The 12,500-nt window shown below is 52.7% G+C and overlaps 1 protein-coding gene and 1 long non-coding RNA gene across 2 annotated transcripts in view; one reads left to right on the top strand and one right to left on the bottom strand.

The window, feature by feature from the left end:
• Positions 1 to 2,693, bottom strand: part of LHX2 (LIM homeobox 2) — a 32,586-nt gene extending 29,893 nt beyond the window's left edge. Inside the window, exon 1 of the mRNA XM_053908276.1 lies at positions 2,571 to 2,693. The gene's annotated coding sequence lies outside the window, so the exon portion shown is untranslated. The remainder of the gene's footprint in view (positions 1 to 2,570) is intronic.
• An 805-nt stretch (positions 2,694 to 3,498) lies between these two features.
• Positions 3,499 to 6,874, top strand: LOC128778642 (uncharacterized). Its single transcript, XR_008424343.1, has 2 exons — positions 3,499 to 3,670; positions 5,832 to 6,874. It is a non-coding gene; the product is annotated as an uncharacterized LOC128778642 (long non-coding RNA).
• The last annotated feature ends 5,626 nt before the right edge of the window (positions 6,875 to 12,500 follow it).

The following is a 12,500-nucleotide window of genomic DNA, read 5'->3' as shown; positions in this document are numbered from 1 at the left end:
GTTTGTGTTTTTTGTAACTGACCAGCTATTTCTACTTCTCCAAAGAAATGCAGAATGCCAGTTTTTGTAACTATCCAATTCTTAAAATCATCTGGGATCCATCTATATTTATAAAACCGAGCAGAAATACTTAACAGCCTGATCAATAGCCATTGACCGTCAGTGCACCCCACACCCTAACATGCACAGCTTGATCATGTATATTTGATCATCAAAAAATTCAAAGCATCTTGCAGCACTGTATCAAGCTTCCCATAAAATAGCCTGCCTTTTTCTGTGGTCTTGAAAAGAGTGTGAGCTTCTCTCTCTTCTGCATTCATCTATCTATCTATCCATCTATTTACACACACACACACACACACAGGCACACACACAGGCACACACACACACACGCCCCTCCCTTCTGGAGAATTTATTGCTCATATATTTGATGAAGAACAAGGTAATTAACTGCGAGGCTGTACATCTGGGTGGCACTTCATATCCATTGCAATAATAAAACACTTTTTTCCCATTTTAGCAGAAGAAAGGCTAGTCCTGCCCACAGATTCAGAGGACCCCAGAGTCTCCGTCTGCAAAGCCTCCTTGTTATAAATCCTGCCTCCCTCTTAAGTGATGGCACGCACAATTGCACCAAGGGGCACTAAGTTTATCTGTGCAAAAGCATCATTGGGGAAGCTTGTCCCTTCTCAGACCTTCAGCATCAGCTTGTGAGGGTTTGAAATAGACGTGGCTGGCTCCTCTGTCCTCAGTCTGCTTGGCAGCAAACAGGGACAAGAGTCCAAAGGGTCTGTCTTGCAAAGGGCCACAAGTAGAAGAGGTGTATTTTGGGATCTCAAGGGCTGATGTCCTGAGCATGTGCCAGTAACCTCCAGTACCCCCAAAAAGGACCTAGCCCTGCAGACTCTTCTGATATTCAGGGGTCAGAAGGCTGGTTCTAAGTTTCTCCATAAGGTATGCCCGATCTGTCCAAGCTGCTCCAAGGGTCCAGCCCAGGAATACCAGCTGGCAAGCCTGCTCCAAGGCTACAGCACAGTCATCTAACCCCAGCTCCAGAGATCACCCTCACCCCCCTCTCCCAGCCAGTGAAACATATTACCTGCAGAACCTCCCATTTCGGGAGTCCCCTGCTCTGTATTCCGAACCGTGCCCGGGACAAATTTCTTGGGGCCCTTCCTTCTAAAAGCAGCAGCATCTGGGCTGAGGCTCCCTCCTTTATATGGGGGGGGGGGAGACTTCATATGATAATACGTGTAATATGATATGGAATGACAGAATGCATGACAGTTGCCCATAATACGGAGAAGTCAGTCAAAGGACAGAGGGGACATTTGGATAATTACCATCCATTGGCTAGTCAATCACGCGAACAGAGAGAAACTGCACAAAACCCACAATGGAGTTGGGAAACAAAAGAGACCCGAGCCAGACTCAGGATTAACCGGTCTAAAGCGATCTAAATGCTTTTGTATCTGAAGAACTGAGGCTCCCCAGTTACCCCCCCTTCCCAATCCCAGGGAACTAATTGCGGGGATCAGAGTTAAAGCTCTCTCTCTCCTTTCCCCATTCTCTTTGTAGACTGCTCACCACGCAGAAAAAAAAAAAAAAATGATTTCTCTCTCTGTGTTCATTAAACTATTTTAAAGTTAAAGGGATGGGGGAGGGAGGCTCGATGTGGCCCCTCAGCCCAGAGGCTGGGATTCTTCAGCCTTCGAAGGGGCTGGGACAGTCTCCTTGCCCTCAATTCTTTGTTTCGGGGTAAAGTCTTCCCTCCCTGCCCCTGGAAACAAATGCCCTGTTCACTGGGGAAGTTGCCCTTTGCCTGGAGGCTAACATGGATGGCTGGTACCCTGCTTTGGGTGATGAGTCCCCATAACTGGCCCCTGCACCAGAAAAACACAAGGTCCAACCCCTGGCCGAAACCTCAAATTGAGTCTGCACACTCAGAATTAAGTGGGCTAAAAAGGTGACAGAGAAGGGGATCTAGGCTTCAAAATGGGAGAGTGAGACAGAAGACGGTTGTAAATTGTAAGAGAGAACTTCCTTATAAACTGGGGAGTGAGAAAGAGGAAGAAAATCCTAAATCGGAGCAGGGAGAGAATACGCTTAATTGGGGAAAGAAACGAGGAGTCTCTTTCTGCCGGAGAAAGAGAGAGGCAAAGAGTTGAATCCTCAAAAGAGACACAGGAAAACGGTCCCATAAATTTTTAGAGACACAGAGATGAAGGCGAGAGAGGATGAGGATTCCTTGAAAGATAAACGACAAGAACAGAGATCTCTGTCCCCGAGAGCAAGACCCCCCACCCCCACCCCCACCCCCTCGCCCCCGATCCCAGGACGGAAGGACGGGTAACTACCTCACCCATTTCCCACCAGGTCCTCCCTGTGCAATTCTAACTCGTCCAAAGCCCTCCCGGCCCCGGCGGGGCTCTCGCGCGTCCCCGGCTCGGTGGCAGAGGTAGCTCCGGGTCAGAGTCCGCGGGTGCCCTCTGGGCCCCTGCGCGCGCCGCCCCCACCCCCACCCCCGCGCAGCCCCCAGACTCCTGGGGCGAGCCTCGGCGCCTCCTTACCTTTCCGAGTCCTCCGCAGCGGGTGTGGCCGGCTCTGCGGGCGGCCCCGAGCCGGGGCCGGGGGGCAGGGGGCGGGAGCGCCGGGCTGGGGGGGAGCGGCAGGGTGAGAGCTGGGGGGGCTGGCACGGTGCCCAGGGGGGGCGACGGGGCAGTTGGCAGCCCCGGGGCGTGGGGACGAGCCCGGCCCAGCCGGAGGAGGTGCGAGATGGGGGAGGTCGAGGAGGGGCGCCGGGGCCCGGGCCGGGGGGCGGGGGGCTCCAGCCTGCGGGACCGGCCCGGGAGCCGGCCGAGGCGCCGGGGAGGGAGGCCCGGCGCCCGGGCGGCCGAGGACCGGGCGCGCGGATCAGAGGGGCTGTTTTGTCGCCTCGGCTGACAAATCAATCAGGGCCCGCCGAGCCGGGGGACTGGCACCGTGTCTGCGGCGCTCTCGGCTCCCCGGCCGGCCCCGCGCCGCCAGCTGCCGGCCGCCTCGAGTGGGCGCGGGCCTCGCGTCTCCGGCTGGGTTGCGGTCATTGGGCTGCGGGCGCGTGCGGCCGGGGGCGGGGGCGGGGGCGGCGGCGCGGCGCCGGGAGGGGGCGGGAGGAGGCGGCCCCGCGGCGCACCCTCCCCGGCCTCCCCCGCCCCGCCCGCCGCCGTCCCGCGCCCGCTCCGCGCGCTCTTGGGCCCCCCAGCCCCCGGTCGCTGTCACTAGCTCTGGCTGTTGGATCTGGCCGTCCCTGCCGTCCTCCCTCTGTCTCTCTTCATCTCCCGGTCTCTGTCGCGTCTCTCTGTCTGCCCTCCTCTGCCGGTCTCTCACTGTGTCCCCAGCGCTCCTGCTCACTGCGCCTCTCTTTTTCTCTTTGGATGGTGGTGCTGACTCTTACCCCTCTCCCCTCGGTCGTTCCCACCATCTTCTCCCTCTCTTCCTTCTTGCTACCTCCCCTCACTCTCCACCCTTCTCTCCCTTTGCTAGGAGGACTCGCTGTCCCTCCCTCTATCCCTTCTTGGAACGGCAGCCCGGGAATGCAGCTTAAGTCATTTCTCCGCTGAGACCTCGGACAAGTCACTTCCTCCCAGCTGCAGTGTCCTTATCTCTAAAAGGCGTTAAGCGGCTCTTGGTGGTGAGGCTGGGAGGGGCACTGGGTGGGGGGCACGCAGGAGGTGCTCAGTGACTCTGGTTTCCCCTCTCGGAGTTCATACTTACCCGGAGGCAGCAGTCACTGTGGTAGCCGCCTGGAACCAGGGCTCCTGGGGTGCCACGTGTGCCCCGCAAAACCCTTGTCGCCAGCCTTGAGGGCCAGGACGAGTACCAGAAAGCCAGTTGAGCAGAGAGAGTCAAGGGCTTTTTAGGGTCCCCAAAGTCCCTCCTGGGAAGCCTCTGTGCCACCTCTCTCCACCTCCCCAGAGCTGGAACCGACATTTCAGCCTCTGTCACCTGCTGGTTCTCCCTCACTGACACCAAGCAGAGGGGCAGTACTCTCCTGTCCTTAGACCCAAGCAGGAGAAAACCTATTTCTCCCGACTTTACACCCGCATACGTGCGCGCGCCGGCGCGCGCTCACACACACACACACACACACACACACACACACACACACACACACCATGAGTGACTTTAAGTTTCAAAGATGTTTCCTGGATGGAGTGTGATTTCAGAGTCAGACAGATTCGGGGTCAAGACCACTTACCTAGTGCATGGCCTTGGGCTAGTCCTACCACTTTAAGCTTCAGTGTCCTCATCTGTAAATGGGAACAATAACTACCTCCTTTCTAGGATTATTTTAGGATTATCCGTAGTATGCATAAAGTGCCCAGCCTATAGAAGGTTATTCATTCTGTTCAACTTTTATTCAACAAATACTTATTAAGTATTTTTGCTTGGCACTGAGGACACAGCAATTCGCAAAGCAGGCATGGTCTCTGCCTTCGTGCAATTTGCAGTCTAGCTAGGGAGACAGACTGTGAACAGCAATTCCATAATTATTTCACGACAGTTGTACAAGTGCCATGGGGGAATACAGAGTGCAGTGAGACCTAACATCAGGGAAACTGCCCTGGGTGGGGGCTCAGGAAGGGTTTTCTCAAGGTGCCATAGAAGCTGAGACCTGAAGACAGGTGTGGGGCGAGGGTTGCAGTTGGCAGGAAGTGGAAAGGAGCTGCTAAAGGGAGACTGTTCTTGGCAGAGTGACCAGCATGTGACAGGGCTGGGAGGCAGCAGGGAGCCTGGCGGGTGGTAGGAAGGCCAGTGTAGCTGGACCAGAAGGAAGGAGGGGCATGAGGCTAAAAAGGGTGGGGATGAGGCTGGAAAGGTGGGCAGAGCCCGGCATGGAGGGGGCGGGGCTTGCAGATTCTGAGGAGGAGCCTGTACCAAGGTACAGGGGAACCCCAGGAGTCCTGATTTCTCCTGTTCTGAAGTGGAAGGAAGACTGAAGCCAGACCCACTTCCCATATACGTCCTTTGCCTTTGGTCCTTCTTGGGGATGTCATCTCTTGTCCCCTCCTCTGCTCTGTCCCAGCACTGTCCACTCCACAGTGTCATCGCCTGCTTTGGCACCTATGTCCCTGCCCCCTGAGGGCACACACCCAGGCTTGGTTCCTCTCTGGGCCCTTAACAGTCAGTCCCACAGGAGGTGCCCACAGCCGGCATTTGATATTTGAACAATCAGTAGCTACCAAGTGCCTGATGTGTGCCGGGCTCTATGCTGGGCATTGCACCTGCCATCACAAAGTGCTCGTTTTGTGGGGACGACACTTTGGAACAGACAGGACTAGGATGGCCATCAGGAAGGAGTCCCACAGGAACTTGAGATGTGGGATTGGAAGCTCTTTGATGGCAGGCCCGTCCCAGGTTTACTCTCCTGGTGTGGTCTTAAGGGTGTGGCACAAGGTGGGCACTCGGTGACATGTGTTGAGAGGATGAGAAAGAAAACTAACTTTTAAATGATCCTATAGTTAAACTAAGGGTGAAGGACAAGTAGGAGTTCAGTGACCCAAGTGAGGATAAGGAGACTTGCCTGTGGAGATCTGGTTAGTAGCAATACATAGACGGGAGGAGACCCAAGAGTCTGTATACAGGGAGGGAGATAATGCTTACTGAGCTTCTCCAGGCCAGGCGGGTACCGGGCACTTTTGTGCAGTTACCTTAGCTGACCTCCACAGTGCCCCTGCCTCATCAGCACTATTGACCTCGATTTTCTGAATAAGCGCTGGGGCCCAGAGACGTGAAGTCACTGGGCTCAGGTTGCACAGCTAGTAAGAGACTGCATATGCACTTGAACCCAGGTCCGCCTGCTCTCCTTCACTAAAGAAGAAAGCAAAAGAGGAGGGAAAAGGCAGAGGAAAGAGACAACCGAGAACAAAAGAAGAGCTGTGGCAAAGGAGTGAGCTCCACGAGTAATTTTTCCGCTTAAAAACAATTCCCATTTCCCAGCCCTGCAGAGGCTGGCGCAGCGGATCTGAGGCGAGGCCGGCCCTCTGACTCGCAGGAGCCTGCCGAGGGGCCCCGGCAAGCTGCTTCAAAGCCAGCCTCCTCAGCACAAGCGCTTTTCAACTTCACACGGGAAACTTTCCAGGGCTGACTTCTTGCACTTTGTTTCCAAATCAAGAGATGGGGAAGTCCCTCTCAGCCCAGCGGGGAGGAGATCGCACTGAGAGACTTGCCCTGGGGTTCCCCACTTGGCACCGGGCTCCCCCACCTCCCAAGGCAACCTCCCAAGGCAGGGAGCCTCCCAAGGCAACCTCAGTGGGGCGAGGGCAAACTGCCCCCTGCCCTCAGTGGGTCTCCAGGGAGGATTCAGGATGTGGGCTTGACAGCAGCTTCCTCCTGGATGGATAAGGCCTCTCTTCCTGTGTCCTCCCAAGCCTGGTCTCTGCCAGGGTTCCCGGTGGTATTTACTGACCAGGTGCGACCGTCTCCCAAGGCTTATTATAAAAATACACCTTGCTCTTCTCTGGGCAGCGGCTTCAAAACCAAACCACACTCACTGTCCTCTCGTGATCACCATCTCGAGCAGCGGCGAAGGGTTTTCCTAACCCTCGGCTCCCTCTGATTTTTGGAATTCAGATTTGGATTTTGGATGTACATCAAGAGGCTGGCTCCATGCATTTTAATTAAGCTGTCTTTTTTCATTTATTACTAATACGCTCCTCTTAACTATGATTTATTTGTTAAACAAAGCACCATAAGCCGTCACTTATTCATCTTAATTTCAACAAAATTAAAGTAGTCGCTGTTAGATTGCACCTAATTGCTCTTGCAATGAAAAGAACGGAGATGTTAATCAAAATAAATTGAAGATAAACAATAAAATCATTACATCTTTGCAGCGGTAAGTGTAACTAATCAGTTTTGACTCTCAGCGACCAAACAGGAATAATGAATGTGTCACTGAAGGCGCGCTCATTAAGGAAAGCTGCTGCGGCCTGGGTCCTCAGGGCAGCAGACGGCCACCCTGCCCATGTGGCCCTGAGGGTTCTTGCCTCTTGGGTTGGGCAGAGGGGCCTGTAGGAACAGAGAGAGCAGGGAGGAAGCTCATAGAATGGGAGACAGTCCTGAGTGAGGGATCCTGAGGTTGCCCTGCTACAGAGGGGTTCTCTCACTCTGATGCGAAAGCAAGAGGTCCCAGGTCTATTTCCAGACATCCCAACTAACCAAGGATGGGGAGAGAGACGGGCAGAGATCCAGGGGACACAGACAGCTTGACACACACTGGGGGACATAGTAGAGAAGAGTCCAGGAGAAAGAGACAGGAGAAAGAGACATAGGCCGACAGAAAGAGACTGGGACAAGAGACAAAGGAAGAGGGGCAGAGCAAGGACAGGAATGGATGGTCAGACAGGACCTGTGAGGAAGAGGCAGCTGGGATAGGGTGGTGGAGGAGGGATGGAGAATGAGTCCAGTAAGGAGACAGAGACAAAGAGACAGAACCAGAAGGGTCTGCAGAGGTGGATGCTTGTTAATATCAAGCCAGTTAAAGCTCAGGAGGTCTCAGGCTAGGATTCCAGAGACAGAAGCCATCCTCGAGAGTCTGTTCAGGCAAGTGACCATCAGGTTGGGACCCCAGGGCTGGGCTCTTGGAACACAGAAGTGTGGGGGACACTGAGACAGATGAGGAAGAAGACCACCCTGGGGCGTCTCCTGGGCTCATCCTCTAATTACAGGGATTTGCTGGGCCGAAAGGGTCCAGACTGTAGTCCCTTCCACATTTCATAGGCTGCTTCTTCTTCTTCTTCTTCTTCTTCTTCTTCTTCTTCTTTTTAATGTTTTATTTATTTTTGAGAGAGCACAAGTGGGGGAGGGACAGAGAGAGGGGACAGAGGATTCGAAAAGGGCTCTGTGCTGATAGGCTGACAGCAGCAAGCCCAGTGTGGGGCTCGAACTCATGAACTGCGAGATCATGACCTGAGCTGAAGTTGGATACTCAACCAACTGAGCCACCCAGGTGCCCCTCACATTTCATTGACTTCTGTACCAGCCCTTGGGTCACTAGCCTGGGCACCAGATGCTTAGCCAGAGAGATACAGCTCAGGGTGTTCTGGCTGAGGCTGCCTCAGCAACGCCCCTTTCCAGGCTGGGAAGACCCAGAATGTGGGCCACTTTGGGAAATAGGGCAATGCGAGGATATGGCTATTGTGGTAAGATTGGACAACCAGGAGAGACAACGTAAAAGACCTATTTTTTGAATGCCAACCATGTATCTTGCCCTGAGCTGGGCCCAGGAAATAGAGATGAATCAGATATGATCTTCCTGTATCAATTTCCTTATCTTTAAGCTGAGGTTAATAATTGAGCCTAATTTCTGTGTTTATTATGAGGATTAACTGAGTTAATATTTGTAAAGAGCTTAGAATGGTGGTCGGCCCCAGATAGGGCCGTGTGTGTGTGTGTGTGTGTGTGTGTGTGTGTGTGTTAAATAAAAATAAAAAAATAAAATAAAATAAATCTCTGCCCTCGTGGAGAACAGAGTTTGAAAGAAGAGATACATTCATTACCAGTCAAGTTTACTCCAGTGGAGTAAGGGTCGGTACAGACGCACTTCGGGATGCTGTGGGGGATCCAGAGTGGAGGTAAAGCCTCCAGCTGAGCAATCTTGAAGGAGGAGTAGAAATCAGTCAGATGAAGAGTGTGGGGAAGGGGAAAAGAATCTTCTGAGTAAAGGGGACCATGAGCAAAACCATGTGGGCAAGACACGGCAGGATACATCTGGGATGTCAAGGGAATCGGAATTGAGGTCAGGCAGGAGACCAGGGGCTCGAATCTTGATGCGTCTTGGCATAACCGTTGACGAGCACCAGGGCGGGCATTTACGGTTTGTTTGTTTGTTTGTTTGTTTGTTTGTGCCTGTTCAGCATGCACTTGCTATCCTCGGACTGGCACTTTTCTTTGGGAATTGTGTTTCCCTGCCTTTTTCTCCTTCCTTTCCAGTCCCCCTGGTTCTGGTAGAAGCAACTCCACCAAGACGCCTACGGAGGGAGCACGTGACCTAGGCCCAAGCCAATCAGCACATTCCATTCCTGTGGCCACAGTGATTGGCTGAGGGATGGACAATGGGGGAGAGCCGCTCCTGGGCTCAGGCTCAAGGGCCTGGGGGAGGTCTTTGAGTTTTCTGTCCTTCTCTAATATAGCAGGATGTAGGGCCCAGGGCTGCTGCCACCCTCCCGCTGCCACGCAGAGCTTGACACCGAAGCCAACAGAGCAGAAGGCAGCACCACACATCAAAAGGAGTTCCAGTAACATTGTTTGGCCTTCAAGCCCAGCCAAGATGAAGCTAGCTAGCCCTAGCCCCCCGTTTCGTGAGCCAGTAAATTCCTTTTTGTGTAAGCCAGTTTGGGTTGTGTTTTCCGTCACTTGGAACGGGAAATTCTAGCTGATAGGCTTCAAACGGGAATGTGACACCATGTGTATTTTAGTGACATCACTCTGTCAGTCACGGTGTAGCCGAGCGACGGAAGGGGGTGAGCTTGGAGGCAAGGAGGCCAGAGGGGAGGCTGGCTTATGATGAAGCCACCCAAGACGGCTTATGAGGAAGAGCAGGCAGAGCTAGGAGCTCTGGTCGCCACCAGTACGCGAGTTTCTTGCTGCTGTTGTAACAGATCACCGCAAGCTGGGTGGCTGAAAACGAGGAAGGTGTATTCCCTCACAACCCTGGAGGCTGGAGGTCGGATTCGGGACTCAGCAGGGTCGGACTCCCTCTGAAGGCTGTAGGGGAGGATGTTTCTTTCCCTCTCCCAGCTATGGCTGGTTCTAGGTGTTCCTTGGCTGGTGGCTGTCTAATTCCCATCTCCGCTGCCGTCTTCACGTGGCTTTTTTCTCCTCCGTGTCTTCTCTTCTGTCTCTTAGGACACCTGCCATTGATTGGATATAGGCCCCACCTGTGTAATACAAGATGCTCTCATCTCAAGACCCTTAATTATGTCTCCCAAGACCCCTTTTCACGAATATGTTCACGTTCATAGGTTCCAGGACATGGACGTGACTTTTTGGGGTCAACCCACTGCAACCAGCAAGGAAAATGATCACCAGACCCCGAGAGACCTGAATGAATATTGCCAATTAGAAACAGGAGGCCAGGAAAGATGAGGCAGTGGTGAGAGGGCACCAGGGGGCACAGAATTTAATATATCCCGGCTGGGAGGAGTTCATTCCAGGGCAACAAGAGAATTTGCACACAGGATTGCCAAGCCACTGTTCCGGTTTCCCAGGGAATCTGGGAGAACCAGAGAAGGCTCAAGAGCCTAAGAAGTGGACAAGGGTGGTTTGCATTTTCAAAGTCTGCAGGCCAAGAGATTCGGCAAACACAGTGGTGGTGAGCTTGACATTACTCTGAGCAGCTTTCCAGAAAACTCGGGGCTTGCAAGAGCACTTAGAAGAGAAGGCAGTGATTCTCAGGACTGCACACTGATTCCCTAAGAACAAGGTGTGCCAGATCAGTCTCATTTCTTTCTTTGCCGGAGTCACTGGATGGGTAGATCATGAAGGATGTGGTGAATGGAGTGAGCCCAGCCTCTCACTGTGTTCTTACGAACAAGACAGAGAGACGTATGATGGATCTGAAGATGACTAGGAAGTTGACTACCCATAATCAAAGGGTGTTGACAGGTCTCTGTTTCATGGAAAAGGAACTCTAGTGGGGTACCTTAGCTCCTCTCTACTAGGCCCTGTTCTGTCCATCCAAGTCACATGTGATGGTGCCGAACATTGGACAGCCTGCTTGTCCCACTGGCAGATGGTTTTGGGAAGGAAGAACCAGAGATTGCTGAATGATAACACTCTTTTTTTTTTTTTTTTGATGGGGGAGTAGTAGAGGGGTGCCTACTATGCCAGGACCTGAACTAGGCTCTGGTAGAATAATGAAGAATCAGACAGAGAGACAGACAGGTACCTGCCCTGTTAGAGCTCACTGTTCAGTGGAGAAATCATACAAGCACATTTAGTGTGATAAGCATCCAAAATGATCTCAACAGGATGGGGTTTACAAGATGAGGGGAGGCAGGGGAAAACATGAACACCTGCCCCTGGCTCCACAACACCAACAGCATCAGCTCAGAAGGGAGACCTGGCCAACAGCAGCCCAAGTGAAGTGGAGAGGGCACTGATGGGGGGTGGGGGGTCCTCCGGCCCTGTCATGCTTGGACCTTGGCTGACCTGCACTCTCTAATTTCATGTAGAGCCTTTCCGCTTCTATAGAGTAGCATAGAAGAGGGTTTGAAAGTGGGGACAGGGAGCGGTAAAGATTCTAAGGGCAACTGGAGGCAAGAATAGGAAGGTTCAGAATCATACTGTTGATTATTGTGGGACCTGGAAAACCAAGGGTTGGGGCAGGGGTGGCTGGGAGGGAGGCAGTGTGGCATCCTCCTCCCTCACCCCAGGCCAAGATACAGTTGACCGTGACTTAGGAGCCCTAGAAGCCACCCCAGAGCAGCATGGGTTGAAGGGGGCAAGGAGGGTTGGAGATACAGAGCCACTGACTCTTCTAGGAAACTTGTCTACTCCCAGGCCAAGGACAGAAGAAATCCTGTTCCATGGGAGGGAGGGAGAGACCCACACCCACATCATCACCATCTCCCAGGCCCTGCGCCTAGCTCAGTGCCTGGCACACGACACGGACTTAGTGAGGGTGGCCTGAAATAGAGCAATTTCCAACTCCAGTTCTCTGTGGCGCCCATCTCAGAACCTCATTTTTACCATCTGTAAAGTGGGCCAAGATGACCAACGCACCACGTGACAGAATTGTGTGAAAATTGAACAGAAAAACTGAACAGAAAGCCCTGTTCAAATACAGGGAATTAAAGAAATATAAGAAAGCAACCTCCATATGACTGCCTCATGCCCTTTTAGTCATATTTTAGTGGCAAAAAACAGGACCAATTTTCTGATAAAAATTTTTCTCTTCAATTAAAGAAGGATAAATTAAGTTGTAGGGACTGACACTTTTTCTGTGAGACACAAGGCATACTAGCGATATTCCATAAATGTGTGTTTGCTTCCCCACCATCGGTTTATATTAAGGAAGGGGAATTTAAATGGAGATAGGCCTGGGACGCCTGCTTGGCTGTCAGTTGAGCGTCCAACTTCGGCTTACGTCATGATCTCACGGTTTCATGGGTTTGAGCCCCGCGTTGGGTTCTGTGCTGACAGCTCAGAGCCTGCAGTCTGCTTTGGATTCTGTGTCTCCCTCTCTCTCTGCCCCTCCCCTGCTCGTGCCATCTGTCTTTCTCAAAAATAAATAAACATTTAACAAAAATTAAATGGAGATAGATAGACCTGTGCAGAGGAGAGAGGTTTGGCCAACCCGAGATCTGCTTCCAAATGTCCTCAGCTGGGACCCTGAAGTGTCTCACCATCCTAGCTCCCTTCCATCTGGAAGCTTCACCTCCTTCAGTCTGGTGACCAGATGATGGCCTTGGTCGTGAAAGTTCCATTTATGGTACCAGGCGGAGGGCTTAGGGATT

The sequence above is a fragment of the Panthera pardus genome, unplaced genomic scaffold, assembly GCF_024362965.1.
Source record: "Panthera pardus isolate Hobbes unplaced genomic scaffold, ASM2436296v1 HiC_scaffold_20, whole genome shotgun sequence".
NCBI classification, from domain to species: Eukaryota; Metazoa; Chordata; class Mammalia; order Carnivora; family Felidae; genus Panthera; species Panthera pardus.
This window is presented reverse-complemented; position numbering and strand designations above follow the sequence as displayed.